Consider the following 18,771-nt stretch of genomic DNA (forward strand, 5'->3'; position numbering starts at 1 on the left):
TTCCCAAGAGGTTTATTGAGGGAAAATATTCCATTCTGTTTAAATGCGGGTAAGAGATCTGACAAGCCAGGGCCTTCTGCCCCTCCACAGACGGATCAGGACACTGAACACAAGGTCCCCATCCCCAGGCAGGTCCCTGCTACCTGTCAGTCTCACTGCTCAAGGCGGCGCCTGCAGGCTCTGCAGGGTGAAATTAAGGAACAGCACATTCCATGGGGCATTTTCTGAACAGAAGCATCTTAATAGAAAATTCACGTTAAAAGGTGACAGGTGTCCTCCCCTCCCGCGCCACCTTCTGCGAGCAGAGCATGTGGAGGGAAGGGAAACATGGGTCTCCCCAAACCTTCCTGTGGGGCTTTGCAGAGGAGGTGGTCACAGCTCCTGACGCAGCCTGCAACTCCCACCTACAACACCGTCAGCCCTGGGGCCTGGCACCCCCACTCTGCTCTGGCTTGGTGGGGGATGGCACAGGGCCACGGCTGCACCTGCAGAGCTGCAAGAGGAAGAGAACGGGCACAGCCTTGGCCACAGGCTTTCCCCGGCCACATCATCAGTTCTGAGAGGCTCAGTGTGACATCTAAGAATCAGATGGGGAAACTAAGTCCCATGGCTCAAGGGCATGGTACATGGAGGGAAATGGGGAAACAGCCATGGCCCTGTCTTGTTTCTCCTCAGAAGGTTGGCAACACAAGCCACTGTCATCCAAAACCAAGTGCCATGTGCCAGAAGGTGTGTGTCTATGGGGGGGACATGGAAGGTGTGTGTCTATGGAAGGGACATGGAAGGTGTGTGTCTATGGGGGACATGGAAGGTGTGTGTCCATGGGGGGGACATGGAAGGTGTGTGTCTATGGGGGACATGGAAGGTGTGTGTCCATGGGGGACATGGAAGGTGTGTGTCTATGGGGGGACATGGAAGGTGTGTGTCTATGGGGTGGACATGGAAGGTGTGTGTCCATGGGGGACACGGAAGGTGTGTGTCTATGGGGGGACATGTACGGTATGTGTCTATGGGGGGGACATGGAAGGTGTGTGTCCATGGGGGACACGGAAGGTGTGTGTCTATGGGGGACATGGAAGGTGTGTGTCTATGTGTGGGACATGGAAGGTGTGTGTCTATGTGTGGGACATGGAAGGTGTGTGTCCATGGGGGACATGGAAGGTGTGTGTCCGTGGGGGGGACATGGAAGGTGTGTGTCCATGGGGGAGGGACTTTGGTAGGGGAGGGTCATGGTGGCAGAGGAATCCTGGCCAATTCTTGGAGGGTGGCTGTTACTGCCTCTCTGGCAGCCTCCCTTGGTCCAGCCTCCATAGGTCCTGTTGAAGGTCGTTCCTCTAGTGCCTGCCCTCCATCCATGGTGGAGCCAGACACTGCAGGTGTCCAGGGCCAGCTCCCCCTCTCCAGGAACATGCCTCACCGAGGGGCACCACTGCTAATGTCATTACTACCAGGAGCCGTTTATAGGGTGCACTCTGTCCACACACAGGGTTTACAGCCCCTTTTATTCCTCATAAAACGGGAAGGAGCAAAGCCCCATGTGTGGGGCCCCACGCCGGGCTGCACCCGCTGGGGAGCAGGAGGGGCTGGCATGGTGTAGGCCCCTTTGCCATGCCACTCTGGCAGGCCCTGCTCAGAGGGGACCTGGGGGCAGGTGATGGACATGGAGATGTGACAGGGTCCCTCTGGGTGCAGGATGACCAGGGGTCCCAAAGAGCCCCATGAGCTCAGGTTTTCTGGAGCGAGAGGTAAGGCGGCTGTTGAGGGCTGGGGCAGTGAGTCTGCACTGTCTCCCTGACGTGTCGCCTCTTCTGAGCCCTCTTCCCAGCCCATGGATGCCCCATGCTGCCCAGGCCTGCCTTCTCTCGGATACCTGCCCCACGCCCCTGGGCCTCTCCTCCCTCAACTTCCCCTCCTGTCCCTCGTCCCCCTCTTGCTCCTCTTGCCCCTCCTGTCCCCCTCCTCCTCCTCCCCCTCCAGCCCCTCCTGCCCCTCATTGCCCAACGCACCTCTCTCAGGTACATGGCACCAGCCATCCCCCCCATTCAGGCCCTCATCCCTCAGGTCTTCTGTGCCCCCACTAGCCTGCATCCCAGATCCAAGTGGGGGCCGAACCCACCTCCCAAGCCCCTCTCTCCAGCCCTGTTGGGAGCCCCTGACCCTTGAAGCGGCCTCAGCTGCCGACTCAGAAATCAACTTCCTGTGCCCTGACTCAGCCAGGGGCTGGTGCAGCCCCCCCTCCCTGAGCCCTGATCTACAAGCAAGTGGCATGGGAGCAGGCAGGTCTGGGGCAGCGCAAACAGGACTCACTCTCCACCCTCGGGGCCTGGAATCGGAGGGCAGCCCCGGCCTCAGACACCCTGGTGAGAACCCTGGCCTTGGCTCACCTGGGGGCTCCTTCACATTGTCCCCCCACCCCACTCCCCAGAATAGAGTCTATAGTTCTCTCCTGTCTGGTCCCTCTGACTTCTTTGGATTCCAGAGGCCATGAGGGGACTGGAGGGTGGGGGTCCTGGGCAACCTCTCCTGGAGCGCAGGAGGCAGGGGCTGCACCCAGCTGGCTGAGGCCGAGACACCCCAGCAGTGACGGTGGCCCCTCGTGCAGGCTTCAGATGCCTGGGGAGGCCAAGCCAACATGCTTCTCGGGGGCCTGTGATCAGCGCCCCTGGCAATTAGCACTCACACAACGGAGGAAAGGAATGTTTCTAACACTGTGGAGGGCATGGGGGCCTGCCAGAGCACAGGGAGGGGTGTGCCAGCCTACGGCAGCCAGGGCATCCCCACTATGCCCAGGGCCCAGCCTGGCTTCCCTTCCTCCTCCGCCCTTTACCTGATCCAGGATAGGAAGGTGGGAGGCCCCCCAGACCCACTGGGGTATGGGTTGCAAAAGGAGGCGGCTCTCAGTGGGGACTGCCTTGTAATCCAGGAGCCAGGAGAGAGGTCAGCCCTGCCAGGGGCCACACACAGGCCCGGGACGGAACTTCAGGTGGACATCCAGGCCTCACCACCCTCCATGGCACTATCCAAGAATGCCCAATCACTGAATGCATGAAGAAGGGCTAAAATGGGGGTCACATGGCCGGGGTGTTGGTGTGGGCCATGTCCCCCAAGCCCCAGGCAGCACAGAGGCCACCAAGTCCCCAGGGCTACCCCTTCAATGTCTCTACAGGTCCCGAGTCCTGACTCCTACACACAAAGCATGGGCCAGGGAGAGGGAGTCCAGATCCCCCAGGCCCAGAGCCTGCATCTTCCCTGCCCAGCCAGACTCACAGCACAGACCCTCGGGCCACGGGGGCAGCGGGACCAGCTTCAGAGGTGCGGTGGCTGCCCCGGGCTCTGGTCGGTCTCCTTGGGGCAGGGGCTGACCCCCAACAACCCCCAGCAGACCTGTGCCTCCCATGGGGTGGTGACTGCCTCACAGAGGAGTCTCAGATGGGGGTGGGATGGCCAAGTCCTCAGTGTCTGCCCAGAGGCGTCCAGCAGGCGGCTGGGTCCCTAGACCAGAGATTCCTGGAGGCCAAGGCGCTGCCTCCCCCACCTCCTGGCAAGCTGGCCCTGATCAATTTGACTGTGGGCTGAATACATCACTCCAGTGGCTTAAAGCTGTGCTTTTGCAGAGGGTGCAAAAACAATATTCATAACAATGCCCCTCAGAAAAGCAGCCCAGGCTGGGGTCTCAGGGCGGAGGGGGCAGAGGCGGAGGCTCTGCCCCCAACCCCTGCCTACCCACCAGCCTGGCCCTGCCTCCTGGCTCAGGGCATCCCAGGTGTCTCCTACCCGGGGACTCCTGGCCATGGCGGGGCCATGCTGGGACCTGGAACCCACTCACACCAGCACGCATGCAGGGGAAGCCGTGGAAGCTCCGAGGACCCCCAGAGACCCCCTGACCAGAGTGGATAGGACAAGGCTGTGGGGACAGGGGGCAGGGTTGAGACCATGAGGAGAACAGAAAGGAGAGTGTGGAGAGAAAGAGGAGGTGCAGGGCAGAGGGGTGGAGCAGGGACCGAGGGTCTGGGTGCAGATGCGGCCCCCCGACTTCTCCAGGACCCCTCCTCCCACAGCGCTGAGACCCAGCATGGAAACCGAGTGCTCATCTCGTGGGACCTGCCCTGTTGCTATCTGCACTCTGTGAAACTGCAGGGGACCCCAGGGGCCCTGACCGAGCTCCGCTTCTGGGATGAAGTTGAGCCGGCAGACAGGATCCAAGGTCTGTATCCATAGGGTGACGGGGAAGGTGTGTGTCCATGGGGGTGACGTGGAAGGTGTGTATCCATAGGGTGACGTGGAAGGTGTGTGTCCATGGGGGTGACGTGGAAGGTCTGTATCCATAGGGTGACGTGGAAGGTGTGTGTCCATGGGGGTGACGTGGAAGGTGTGTATCCATAGGGTGACGTGGAAGGTGTGTGTCCATGGGGGTGACGTGGAAGGTCTGTATCCATAGGGTGACATGGAAGGTGTGTGTCCATGGGGGTGACGTGGAAAGTGTGTATCCATGGGGTGACGTGGGAGGTGTGTGTCCATAGGGTGACGTGGAAGGTGTGTAACCATGGGGTGACGTGGAAGGTGTGTATCCATAGGGTGACGTGGAAGGTGTGTGTCCATGGGGGTGACATGGAAGGTGTGTGTCCATAGGGGTGATGTGGAAGGTGTGTATCCATGGGGGTGACGTGGAAGGTGTGTATCCATAGGGTGACGTGGAAGGTGTGTATCCATAGGGTGACATGGAAGGTGTGTATCCATAGGGTGACGTGGAAGGTGTGTATCCATGGGGGTGACGTGGAAGGTGTGTATCCATAGGGTGACGTGGAAGGTGTGTATCCATGGGGGTGACGTGGAAGGTGTGTATCCATAGGGTGACGTGGAAGGTGTGTATCCATAGGGTGACATGGAAGGTGTGTATCCATAGGGTGATGTGGAAGGTGTGTATCCATAGGGTGACGTGGAAGGTGTGTATCCATGGGGGTGACGTGGAAGGTGTGTATCCATAGGGTGACGTGGAAGGTGTGTATCCATAGGGTGACGTGGAAGGTGTGTATCCATAGGGTGACGTGGAAGGTGTGTATCCATGGGGTGACGTGGAAGGTGTGTATCCATGGGGGTGATGTGGAAGGTGTGTATCCATAGGGTGACGTGGAAGGTGTGTATCCATGGGGTGACGTGGAAGGTGTGTATCCATAGGGTGACATGGAAGGTGTGTATCCATAGGGTGACGTGGAAGGTGTGTATCCATAGGGTGACATGGAAGGTGTGTATCCATAGGGTGACGTGGAAGGTGTGTATCCATGGGGGTGACGTGGAAGGTGTGTATCCATAGGGTGATGTGGAAGGTGTGTATCCATGGGGGTGACGTGGAAGGTGTGTATCCATGGGGGTGACGTGGAAGGTGTGTATCCATAGGGTGACATGGAAGGTGTGTATCCATAGGGTGACGTGGAAGGTGTGTATCCATGGGGGTGACGTGGAAGGTGTGTATCCATAGGGTGATGTGGAAGGTGTGTATCCATGGGGGTGACGTGGAAGGTGTGTATCCATGGGGGTGACGTGGAAGGTGTGTATCCATAGGGTGACATGGAAGGTGTGTATCCATAGGGTGACGTGGAAGGTGTGTATCCATAGGGTGACGTGGAAGGTGTGTATCCATAGGGTGACATGGAAGGTGTGTATCCATAGGGTGACGTGGAAGGTGTGTATCCATGGGGTGACGTGGAAGGTGTGTATCCATGGGGTGACGTGGAAGGTGTGTATCCATAGGGTGATGTGGAAGGTGTGTATCCATAGGGTGACATGGAAGGTGTGTATCCATGGGATGACGTGGAAGGTGTGTATCCATGGGGGTGATGTGGAAGGTGTGTATCCATAGGGTGACGTGGAAGGTGTGTATCCATGGGGTGACGTGGAAGGTGTGTATCCATGGGGGTGACGTGGAAGGTGTGTATCCATGGGGTGACGTGGAAGGTGTGTATCCATGGGGTGACGTGGAAGGTGTGTATCCATAGGGTGACGTGGAAGGTGTGTATCCACAGGGTGACATGGAAGGTGTGTATCCATAGGGTGACGTGGAAGGTGTGTATCCATGGGGTGACGTGGAAGATGTGTGTCTATGGGGAGGGACATGGGGACATGGCAGATGGGTGTCTATTGTAGGGTAGGAATTCTAGCCTTTTATTGGAGGGCACCTGTTTTCACCTCTGTCGAAGGGCCAAGGCAGACACATAGGAGCAGAAGGAGACTCCAGCATCGCTCAGGCCCCTTGAGAGCCTGTGGACAGCTGAGCAGGACCTGCCCTGTATCCCATGGTGACAGCAGAAGGTCGGCCAGCACGGGTGACCGAGAGGAGCCAGCCCAGCCCCTCAACCTCCATCGGTGTGGGCCTAGGAGGCTTCTGGCCAGTGAGACCACCAGACACCCACGGCCTGAGAGGAAGCTGTGGCTCTGGAGAGCGGTGTTAGTGCCCAGGGGAGCCGGTGGCCCGTAGGCATCCCACACAGGGCTGACAGAGGCTCGTCCTGAGGGCTGGTCCTGGGATGGGCCAGAGCAGCTCCTGGAGCTACAGGAGAGGAGGGCAGTCGTGCCCTCCTGGCTCAGCCTCTCCTCCCTGTCTGCAGGCCCAGAGAGGAGACAGCTCCCAAAAGCAGCTCAGGTGGGCTTACACAGAGGGCTCGGGGACCGAGCTGTGGGCCCCCGGGACAGCGGGCAGCTGGACGGAAGAGGGTGGGGGCGTCCAGCAGGCCAGCTGGGGGAGATGGTCTTTCCCTGGACGAAGGGCAGCTTTAGGGGGCCTCACTCCTGCCTCAGCCCGGAGACCCCAGCCCTTTGGGAGGGGCATTGCCCAGGCCTACCCCTCGGCAGCCACTGGCACTTCGGGAGAGGGTATCCTCGCTGCAGTTTGGGTAGACATGTAAAAACATCAAAGAGTTCTGAGTTCAAAGATGTCAGAGGGCAAAGGTCTCGGGGCCCACCTGCCCTCTGTTTAACCTCAGCCCTAAAAGGGAACAGGGAACTGAAGGGGAAGCAGCAGTCCCGGCCCCTCTCCCTCCTCTGGTCCTTCTTCCTGGCTCTCTGCAGAGAGGGAGAGAGAGAGGGTCCCAGTGTGTCTTTCCAAAGCTGCAGGCTCCACGCCAGCCCTCTCTCCCCTCCCCTATTTTTGCAAAAGCAATGGAAAACAGCCCGCTCCCCTGCCCCCCCACCTCCCACCCCCAAAATAAACCAAGAACTCCGCCAGCCTGCTCAGCACAGCGGGAAAACCGGAGTGGTTGCCTGCGACCCAGAGCGCCACGCAAAAAATAAATTCCTTGTTTTATGATGGGGGGAGGGTGGGGGAAGAGAGAGACTGAGAGAGAGAAATATTTTTATTATCATTTTCCTGGGCCATATTACCTGGGCACCTCGGTCAGCTCGAGCCCAGGGCCCACGCCTGGGCCTAGGGTGGAAACAGTCTGGAAGAGGTGGAGGAGGGGACGAAAAGGGGAGGAGGAGGAGGAGGTGAGAGTGTAGTTGAAGCTGGCTGTTGGCCCAACCACCAACTCAAAACAATACAGCTGGAGGAAGTCCTGCAGGACACAGAAACGGCCGGGAGCAGGATGGGGAGGCCAGGGTCACCCTTGGGACCCAGCTCTCCTTGTGGGAGGAGGCCAGTGTTCCAGAGGGCACAGGGAGCCGAGGGCTGGGGCGGTCAGCGGCACGGGTGGCGTTTGGGCTGAGTGAGCCGTCTGGGGTCTTGAGGGCCCTGAGTCAGCCCAGCAAACAGCCCTAAAGTGGGGCTCCTAGGGATAGAGGGACATCCCCTTCGGGAGCTCCAGAGCTGGCTGGGTTGGTTGGGAGTCTCATGACCTGGGCCTCCTTCCCTGCTACTAGGCCATGGATGCTGATGGGCAGGGATGGGGGGCCTCTCTAAAGAGGGCTGGCTCCCATGGCCTTCACGCCAGGGTGCACCGCCCGCCTTCCAGGCCACCCTTGTAGGGCTGAAGACCAGAAGGAGGGCAGCAACCCCTCTCCAGCCCACCACCAGCCACGCCACAGGCCCCTGAGAGGACGCGTCCATGCCAGATCCCCTGCCCACGTGGGACCCAGAGCCTCGCCTGTGTAGGGCATGGCAGTGCAGTGGGGTTGCACACTGGAGTCAGCAGACCCCAAGACAGCCCTTCCTGGAACATCCATGAGCACCCCTGCCCTCCAAAGGGGCTCCCTGAGTGGGTAGGGGCCTCATGCATCCTGGAAGCCCAGGGCCCAGCCATCCCATTTCCACTAGCCCACAACCCGGCCACCCGATCCCCAGCGGCCCCCGGACCTGCCACCCCATCCCCAGCAGCCCACAGGTGCCTTCCCAGACAGAGCTGGGCTTCCAATCCCATCAAGGAGACCCTGCTGAGCTAATGCTCTTCAGGCTGGGCTCCCCAGGGAACAAAGCAGACAGAGTTCATGCCCAGCTGCCCATGCCCGAGTCCCCAGCCCATCCATGTGCCACAGGATGGCACCAGGAGCCTCCCCTCCTGGTCCTTAGGGTCCTTGTTCCCACAACAGAGGGCCTGGCCCCTCTGAAGACCTCAGGCTGTGGAGATGGCATCCGCTCACGACCAGCTGGGGCCTGTGAAAGGTATCCGAGGCAGCCTGCACCCAGGGGCAGGGAGGGGCCTGAGAGGCCGAGAGCCGATGCTGGTTACCCCCAACTCCAGGCTTCGTGGGAGCCCCTTTGGAGAGCAGGGGTGCTCATGGAGAGGCGAGTCCTGGGAAGAGGGACATTTTCAACTTGCTGGGGATGGTGAGGGGCGGAGAAAACAGGGCAGGCAGGTAAAGGTGGTGGGAAAAAGAGCTAGTGGGAGGTGACGATTTCTGTCTCACAGCGTGAGAGAGCGTCCGAGGCCCAGATGCCACAGGGCTGGCTCCTCCTGAGGCCTCTCCCGGGCTTGCAGAGGCCACTATCTCCCTGTGTCCTCGCGCAGCTGTTGTCCTGTGAGCATCTGTGCTCTGATCTCCTCTTATAAAAACACCAGTCGGTGGCCAGGTGTGGTGGCTCATGATCCCAGCACTTTAGGAGGCCAGACGAGCACGTCACTTGAGGTCAGGAGTTCGAGACCAGCCTGGGCAACATGGTGAAACCCTGTCTCTACTGAAATTATAAAAATTAGCCAGGTGTGGTGGTGCTTGAAATTGCAACTACTTGGGAAGCTGAAGCCTGGGCGACAGAGCAAGACTCAGTCTCAAAAAAAAAAAACAAACATGAGTCAGATGGGCTCAGGGTCATCGTAACAATTCCGTCTTAATCTGGGACCTCCGGAAAGAACCACCTCCGGACAGGCCCACTCTGAGTTCGTGGGGGTCAGGACTTCAGTGCCTAGACTGGGCAGAGACACGATGCAGCCCCTGGCAGCCCGTACACCCAGAAGCCTCACCGTGGGGCCGGGAGAAGGCCAGGCAGGCACCTGTAGAGGGAACAGACATCTGCAGGTGGCTAGAAGGGCAGGAGGGGCAAGACCCAGGGGAGCATGGCTCTGGGCAGCCAGGTCACCTGCCCCATGGGTCTGGGAAACAGCAGCCCAGAGCCAAGTGTGCTGGGCCACGAGGACTCAGAGGGAGAATGTGCCTGAGGGCGAAGGGTGGCCCCCAAGAGTGAGGTCCGGAAATACGAAGTGGGCCCGGGGTCCTGGCTGGGAAGGCAGAGGCGGTTTCCCTCAGCCGGCCTGGGACGGTGCAGATGCGGTGGGGCTGAGCAGTTGGAAGCCACAGCGTGGGAAATGGCCTGGCCAGAGCCGGATGTGAGAGGGGACCCAGGAGAGCCTGCACGTGCGGAGACGTGGCCCGTCCACCCGGATCCTGTGGGCCTTGGGGGATCCAGACCCCTGACTCACGAGCCAGGTGGGGACCGCCCAGGGAAGAGACAGGAACTGGGGGGCTCCCTCCAGGTTTCCAAATGCGTGTGTGGACGGACAGGCTCCCGGTGGCCGGATCCCGGCTTTGGGTCTCCCTGCCTCCCCTAACTGTCCCCGCATGAGGCACAGAGGAGGGAAGTGAGTTCACGCAGAAGATTCCTCCAAGAAAGCTCATCAGAAAAGCCCAGATGGAAAAATCCGCCTCCATGGAGCCTTTGGAATTGGAAGTGATTTCTTTCTGGAAATATGTAGCCTGAGGGGTGAGGGAAAGGACAGGGCCTACATGTTTCTCAGGACGGAGACTGCTGGCTCCACACACCGTGAGCCCCCTCCCCAGGGCTGCCTCAGCCCCTTCCTTCACCCCCCTCACATCCCCTTAGATGGAGGGTCCTGCCAGCCGGCCCCCTGGTCAACGTCCACAGTCCAAAGGGGAGATGCGGCCTCTGCCTAGAGGCGAGCTCCTCCCCAGATCAACAGGGCCATAAAGGCTGGGACCTTCCGCACTCAGGGTCCTCCCCGAAGCCGCCCTCACTCTTCCAGCCTGGCACCTGCCACACCCCATCTACACGGAAGGGGAGTCTCCCTGGGCTTCATCTGAAGACGCCCTGTGCACGCCGCATGCGCCTACAGTGCTCAGTGGTGGAAAAGTGCTTAGATGTAGCTCTGCCCCACCCCTATTTATGGACTGAGACACTAGGGTTGGGAGAGAGGAAATGATTTGTCCACGAGGCAGCACGTGTGTCAGGACAGGGCTGGCACTGGGTGTGGAGAGGTGCCCCCTGCCCTCCTGCCCGAGTGGTCCCACCTCACCGTACTCGCCCTGAGATGGTGGGGCGCAAACGATGCGTGAGCATCTCTGTGCAGCCACTGTTCTGGGAGGGCTGTCCAAGTGTAGCATGGGCAGGGTCTCCTCCAGGTGACTGGGGACCCTGGCTCCTGTGGCCTTGTGGCTCTGCACTCCTGAAGCTGCTGGGGGTAGCAGGAAGAGAAGGTGGAGGATCTTTCTGGAGACTGTTATGGACCAGATCTAAGAACAATGCAATCGCTTCTGCTCCCACTGAGCGGGGCGGGGGGGCGGGGGGCGCTTCAGGCACAGGGCGGAGGACACGTGCTTAGAGAGTGGCCCTCGCTGGCCCCAGTGGCCCTGGTGTCAGTGCCTTCCCCCTCCCACCTCCAAGCCCTTGTCCTCGTCTCTCTGCCAGCCCTTCTACTGTTCCCCGTGACGATGGCCTTTCCAGGCAGGCTGGTGGGAGGGGGAAGGCCCAGGGGAGCGTGGCTCTGGGCACTCCTGTCTTGGAGCTCATGAGTGCTCTCTCAGCCCATCACTATGTGCCCTGTGGGCTCTGAGTTCCAGAACAGGGCCTGGCTCTGCTGCTGGGGACAGAAGACGTCGAAAGGAGACAGAGTCTCCATGGTCAGGGAGTTTCTGGGCTGGGTGGAAGAAGGGGCTCCACCGGGAGCAGTGAGGTGCCATTGCAGACCGTCCCCAGAGCCTGGCGAGCAGGAGGCGACCCCACCACAGGGGCCCATGTGGACGCAGCCCCCAGAACCCCGAGGGCAGCCTCAGTGGCCAGCCTGAGCCTGTGCACAGTGGACATTGGGCAGAAAGGGACCTATAGTGGTAAAGACCAGATGGGCAGCCCAGCACGGGCAGCAGGAAGGGCAACAGAGACAAGCGCCCCATTTCCCAGCCAGCCCCACTCAGGAAGGTGCACAGGGGAGGGAGTCAGGGGAGGCAGCCGCATGGCCCAGCCGCAGGGGACTGTGGACCTTGTCCCAGCCTTTCCAGCCCCAAACCCCCCGATGTGCAGCCTCAGCCTTCAGGAATGTCCTGTCCATGGCTCGAGCTGCCAAGGGGAATGGACAGGGCCCAGGAGCGGGGGGCCCAGGCAGGTGGCCGGCGGCTCTGACACTTTCCTGGCTGAGGACTGCAACCCCCACGGATGTTGCTGGGCTGTTTGGTGGGCTCCAGAGTCTGGGGCTGTGGGAGAGTGTCCAGGCCCCGGCCCATCTGCCCAGGCTCCCACTTGGAGGGCCTGTGTTGCTGAGATGTCTGAAATATTTGTTTTCTAAAGGATTAGCTTCCAGATGATTCTGGAAGGGGCCAGGAACGATTGGCGTGGAGGGAGGAAGGAGGCCCTCTTTCCCTCTTGAATCGGGACCAGGAAGGCCTCCTCTGTGCTGTGAAAAGCCCAGGCCACACCCTCCTTTCTCCACTGAACCTTCCCTCTTCCAACAAACATCCCTCAGGCTCCTGCTCTGAACTAGACCTGGGGCCAGGGGCTTAAAACCCCACCGGGTCAGATAGCCCTTCCTCCCTGAGCATGGAGCAAGGTGACCTCCTCCGTGGGCACGCCCTGCCCGGCCCCGGCCCTGGTCTCCACACAGCCACTCCGACATGTACGCCCCTCCCACGTGGTGCCTATTCTCTGGGAACTGTCAGCTCCAGACAAAGCCTGGGTCATGTGTCCCCTCTGTCCACACCCCAAGGAGCCTGTCGAGGAAGAGGAGGGCCAGCCTCGTTTCCTACCGGGAGAGTTCTCCAGCCTTCTGGCTCAGATCCCACTGATGTTGGCAGCTCCTGTGGGTGGAGGATGGGGTCCTGGGGAAGAAGACGGCCCAGGCCAGCCTGCCTAGGGCCTGTCCACGTGCGGGACAAAGAGTCCCTGAAGAGATCTTGGCTTGTCTTTAATGGGGGAGGGTCTGGCTCTGGAGGACTGTGAGTGTTTTGGGAACGGCCAGAAGGGAGCCCTGGAGACGGGGCGGGGTGCGCTGGGGCCACCTTGCTGATAACAGCATGAGCCGGGGCAGGAAGCTGGGGAGACACGAGGACTGCAGAGTCAGGAGGAGAAGTCCCCTGAAGAGTCTCTAAGAACTGTTAGTACGGAGAATGAGAGAGAGAGCGCGCACCCGAAAAGAAGAGAGCAGCAGGCAGAAAACAAGGCGGGGAGGGACAGAGGCCCAGAGGGGCCCTGCATTCCCAGCTTGGAAGCAGGAACTGTGTTCAGCCCAACAGACCCTCATAAACCAGTGGGGTCCCTGAGTGAGAGCTCAGGGTGCGTGGGAGACAGTGACCGTCCTCACCCCGAAGGAATAGCTGGATCCACAGGCCCTGGATGGCAAGATGTGCTGGTGGGGAGGCCGGCAGGGACTGGGAGGGGAGGAGGGCTGCAGGGTCGGCAGCAGAGAGGCCAGGAGCCACCCACGTACTGCCAAGACCCTCAACGTGGGTGACAGCCAGGACTGGCCCCACAAAAACTTCAGGCTTCTGAAGACAGGCCAAGGCCCTCAGACTCACCCAGAGGTCCAGGGGCAAAGGCAGGCACAGCCAGGTACAAGGATAAGCCCGAGCTGCCCGGCAGGGACCCCCAGGGCCTCCCACGTGTGCATTCCGGGGCCCACCTCGGCAGGCTGCCTCACCCTGCCCCTTTCCAACTCTGAACTCTGAGCACCTAAGACCTCGCCAGGCTGCACCCTACACTGGGAGCTCAGGCCAGAAGGAAAACTCCACAGCAGGCCCAGCCCATTTACAATGTCCTCAGCATGGGTGACAGCCAGGACCGGCCTCTGAATTTCCTCCACACCTGAATTTCCCCAGGTGAAGGTTTGCAGGACTGTCTCCCTTCCACCTCCCCTAGAGGGGAGGCCCAACCTTGCCTCCCTTCCCTGGGCCTGCCTGCGGGTGAGGAGTTGCGTGAATGGCAGCTTGGGCTTGCCCAATAGTCATGGCTGAGTCCCAGGGGAACTCCCTGGAGCAGAAGAGTGAGGCTCGAAGAAGCAGAGGGGCCTGGCCTTCTCATCAGGCCTTGCTCCAAGAGCAGCCACTCCCAGGCGGGGTGACTGAGACGAGCTGTGATGTGAGCTCTCTCAGTTCTGCCATCCAGGAGGAAGGGCCCAGCTTGGCCGGGTAGATCTTCTGCCCGTGGGTGACCAGCCAGGCTCCACCATGCGGCTGCCGTCTGCAGGAAGCTGGGCTCGGCTGGCTGGTCCACACAGCCTTGCCCTTTGAATCCGGCACTCTCGTGCCCTCTCTGGGGCCTCTCTCTACACGGCTAGCTTGGGCTTCCTCACAGCATGGCAGTCTCATGACAGTGGGATGTCGTACACGACTTTGCACAAGGAAAAAGCCCTAAGGCTTCCTACCGGTCAGCTGTGAGGTCCCAGAGCAACGCCCACTGCATTTTATTGGCCAAAAAGCACCCAGATTTCAGGGGAGTAGAAACAGATCCATCCTCCCGGTGTGAGCAGGGGTGAGGCTTCCTTGCAAAAGGAACACGGAATGGGGAAAAGACAGTTTCAGCATCCCCGTAAGCGGCGTGCAGGGGTGCCACTGGGGCAGCCGAGGCTGTCAGTGCACCAGTGTCAGAGAAATGGAAGCAGACAGAGTTCGCGTCGAACCGTCAGCCCCGAGACATTTCACTTCATTTCCTCCTGGGCTGAACAACGGATTTTGCTCCATTTTGTGATTGCTGAGATGAAGTGGCTCCGTCAAGGTGCAGTCAGAGAAGCCGCGCCTCCTCACGGTCAGAGGGCAGGGGTTTGTTGGAAGGAACCGATCTTCTGCTGAGATGGAGCGCCAGGCCATCTGCGAGATGCTACTGCCTGGCTCGGGGCTGGGCCTGCAGCCAGGACAGGCAGTCAGCAAAGAAGATGGGCCCGAAGTAGGAGGGGAAAGGGCCACGTGGACTTCGTGAGGACATGCATGAAGCCATGTGGACAGTCCACTTGTACGGCCCTGAACAATGTTCCCTGGACGCAGCCAAATAAAGACAGAGTCCCCCTGAATTGAGGCTGGGGTGGGACATCCGTCTGGTGAGGACCGTCCCGGTAATAAGAGGGACATTTGCACGCAGAGAACAGTCGTAGTGGAGGAGGCCGAGCGCAGACAGAGGCAGAAATGGCAGCAATGCAGCCCCACACCACGGGATGCCTGGAGCCCCCACAAGCCAGAAGGGGCAAGGCGGGGCCATGTTAGAGCCTTGGAAAAGAGCGCGGCCTTGCCCTCCCGTAGACGGCGAACCTCTGGGCTCCAGAGCTGTGGAAAGTCTGTTCCTATGGTGACAGCCACCCGGTGTGTAATCACTTTGTTACGGAAGCCCCAGGAATCAAACTCCTCCAATCCAAAAACACAGGGGACCCTGGAGGAGCAAGCACCCCTCACCAGGGGACACCCAGAGGGGCAAGCACCCCTCTCCAGGGGGCCACAGACACCCCTGGCCCAGGACTCAGAGGTGCTACAAGCTTGGGGCCCAGGGCCAGCAGGCTGAGCCGGGGACAGTGACACCAGGCATGCGCAGTAGCCGCAGCACCCAGCCAGCACCCTCTGTAGCTGCAAACTGGTCACACTTCCACCCACCGGTCACACTGAAGCAGGTGAGTCTGCCAGGGCTGCTGCCACAAAGCGCCACAGACCAGGAGGCTGAAATGAGGGAAATGTATCCTCTCCCAGTCCTGGAGGCTGGAGTCCGGGATCAGGGCTGCTGCGGGGCTGGGTCCCCCGAGGCTTATAGACACGTCCTTCTCCGTGTGTGTGTGTGTGTGTGTGTGTGTGTGTGTGTGTGTGTGTCCTCCTCTCCTCTTCCCATAAGGGCAGTCCTATGGGACTGTGATCACCCTGCTCACCTCAGGAGGACGGTCCTGTGTCCTCTCTTGTGTCTTCATCTCAGGTGCCTCTCCCTTGGCTGCCCCACTATCAGGACTCAGCCACAAGCGTGAGCCCACACACCAGCTCTGGAGTGGCGGGCACAGGAGAAAGGGGGTGTAGCTGCCACAGCCAGGAAAGCCCAGCACGGTCCTGGAGGGGCCCCGAGCTGGCTCTTCTCTGTCAGAGGGTCATGAGGGTGAAGATCGCCAGCGCCCAGGGTCAGGGCCCAGCCTTCTCCCATCTCACTGCTGCGGCCTCTATTTCCTCATGGAGTCTGTTTAATGCCTCTCCAGAAAAGACAAATCGAAGCCCTGACCACCAGCATCTCAGAGCACAGCCTCATTTGGAAATAGGATCATTCTTGAAGCAATCGATAAGATGCAGCAGGACGGGGCCCTGATCCAACGTCATGGTGTCCTCACAGGTAGAGGAGAGCCACCAGAGCAGCGCCGCATGAAGACGCAGGGTGGGAGCATCCTGGAGGCCGGGCGCAGTGGGGGCCACAGGTATGGGAGCTGGGGAACCTGGGAAAGTCAGCCAGCACCAGATTCTCCCTTAGAGCTCGAAGAAGGAACCAGCCCTGACGACCCCCGGCTCTGGCGTCTAGCATCGAAGCAGGGAGAGACGCATTCCATGTGGTTGCTCCAATCAGCCCAGTTTCGAGGACTTCCTTATGGCAGCCTCAGGAAACTGGCTCAAAGCCCAAGTGGGCAACCCCATCCTTGCGTCTGGGGAGGCCCCAGCCACAGGGGAGAGAGAAGGGAAGACCCCTCTGTCAGGTGACATGCTGTGCTATGTCCCTATCCAGTGACACACTGTACCCATGTTCCTATCCAGATGTCAGTACCGTGTCCAGGTCCCAACCAGTGACACACTGTGCCCACGTCCCTATCCAGGTGACACACTGTGCCCACATCCCTATCCGGGTGACAACACTGTGCCCATGTCCCTATCCAGGTGACACATGGTGCCCACCTCCCTATTCAGGTGACAACACTGTACCAATGTCCCTATCCAGTGACACACTGTACCCATGTTCCTATCCAGATGTCAGTACTGTGTCCAGGTCCCATTCAGGTGACACACTGTGCCCATGTCCCTATTTAGTTGACACACTCTGCCCACATCCCCATCCAGGTGACACACTGTGCCCATGTCCCTATTTAGTTGACACACTCTGCCCACATCCCCATCCAGGTGACAGCTCTGTGGTTATATACCTGTCACGTGACATCATTGTGCCCACATTCCATCCAGGAGATACACTATGCCCACATCCCTGTCCAAATGACATCACTGTGCCCACATCTGCTTCCAAGTGACAACGCTGCACCCACATCCCCATCCAAGTGCTCTGGGCACCTCGGCTGGGGCTGGGGCCCAGGCACTCACTGTTACCGCAGCCAGTACACACCACATCTGACCCCAGTAGTTTTCGAAGTTAGGTCCCCTGTGCTGCTGTCCCCCTGGCAGTCCCTTCACTGGCGAGATCACTCCCTGGAAGCAGAACCTCTGAAGCTCCCAGTCTGCCTTATATACATGCAAATGCCCCATTAGAAAGCAAATGGCCCCAGGTGTCTGCCTGCTCCCAGGCAAAATCTCCCAAATCTTCTCCAGCAATCAGTGAACAGAAGAGATGTGCATCACCACCCAGGAGAGCCGCGTCCCTACCAGCTTAGCCACCCAGCGGGTCCTCCCTGATGCCTGTCCAGACAGAGCTGATTTATCACGACAGGGACATTGCAAGAAAGCTTAATTCACACAGAGTGGGATATGCAGGAGGCTAGAGTTTTATTATTAATCAAATCAGTCTCCCAGGAAATTTGGGGATCAAAGTTTGTTTTTTTGTTCTGTTTTTGAGACAGTCTGGTTCTGTTGCCCAGGCTGGAGTACAATGGCGTGTTCTCGGCTCACTGCAACCTCCGCCTCCCGAGTTCAAGCAACTCTCCTGCCTTAGCCTCCAGAGTAGCTGGGATTACAGGCATGTGCCACCATGACTGCCTAAGTTTTTGTATTTTCAGTAGAGACGGGGTTTCACTATGCTAGCCAGGATGGTCTCGATCTCCTGACCTCGTGATCTGCCCACCTCGGCCTCCCAATGAAGATCAATGTTTTCCAGGATCATTTGGTGGGTAGGGGGCCAGGGAGTTGGGAGTGCTGATTGGTTGGGTCAGAGATGAAATCATGAGGAGTTGAAGCTGTCTTTTGTGCTGAGTCAGTTCCTGGGTGGGGGCCACAAGACCAGATGAGCCAGATTATCAATCTGGGTGGGGCCCGCTGATCCATCCAGTACAGGGTCTGCAAAACTGTCTCAATCACTGATCTTAGATTTTACAATAGTGATGCCAACCCAGGAGCAATCTGAGGAGGCTCAGAATCTTGCGGCCTCCAGATGCGTGACTCCATGACTCCCAAATCTTGTGGCTAATTTAGTTCTGAAAGTCTAGTCCCCAGGCAGGAAGAGCGTTTGTCCTGGAAAGGCTGTTACTGTCTTTGTTTCAGAATTAAAAGATAAACTAAGTTCCTCCCAAAGACAGTCCAGCTGGCACTGAGGAATGAACAGGAGGCAAGACGGAGTTGGTGACATCAGACCTCTTTCACTGTCATCATTTTCTGCAAAGGCACTTTCACCAGGAGGACCAAGCATCACAGCGCTGGGGCTGATGTGTAGTAGAGGGGCGTTTCCCAATAGAAGAGCCCTGGGGCTCTCCGGGAGCCCGTGCTCGGCTGGGAGCCTAGTCCCAGGAACACCGCTGATGACAGCTCTCCCAGCACGTAGGACGCTGGACAGTTGGAGGCAAAGAGGAATCTACATTCTGGAGCGGCCATAACTTGGATCCCAAAGAACTTGAGCCCAAGGTCCAGAGGGAGACCCTTCCCATAGGGCCTTCAGCAGGAACAGGGATCCAGGGAGCCTGCCAAGCATAGGGCACGGGTATCTCTAGAGTCTTCCTGTTCAGTCCTGGATGCCAACCTCGCCAAGGGCGGCCGGTCTCACTGCCCTGATGGCACAGAACTGGCTGTAGGTGTGGAATCGGAAGTGACCGCGAGGCGGCAGTGCAGGCTCACACATCACAGCGGGAGCTCGCCCCTGCTAGGGTTCGCCCGCGGAAATATCCCGGGTCACCCAGGCCAGGTGCCGCATTGATTCCCAAGGGTCATCAGAGATAGAACACTCATGCAAGCCACATCGGGCTGCGTGTCTGATCACCACAGCGTGCACTGTGGAAGGTTGGGGAGATGGGAGGAGAAACTTGGAGGAAA

The sequence above is a fragment of the Callithrix jacchus genome, chromosome 10 (genome assembly GCF_049354715.1).
Source record: "Callithrix jacchus isolate 240 chromosome 10, calJac240_pri, whole genome shotgun sequence".
Lineage (NCBI taxonomy): Eukaryota > Metazoa > Chordata > Mammalia > Primates > Cebidae > Callithrix > Callithrix jacchus.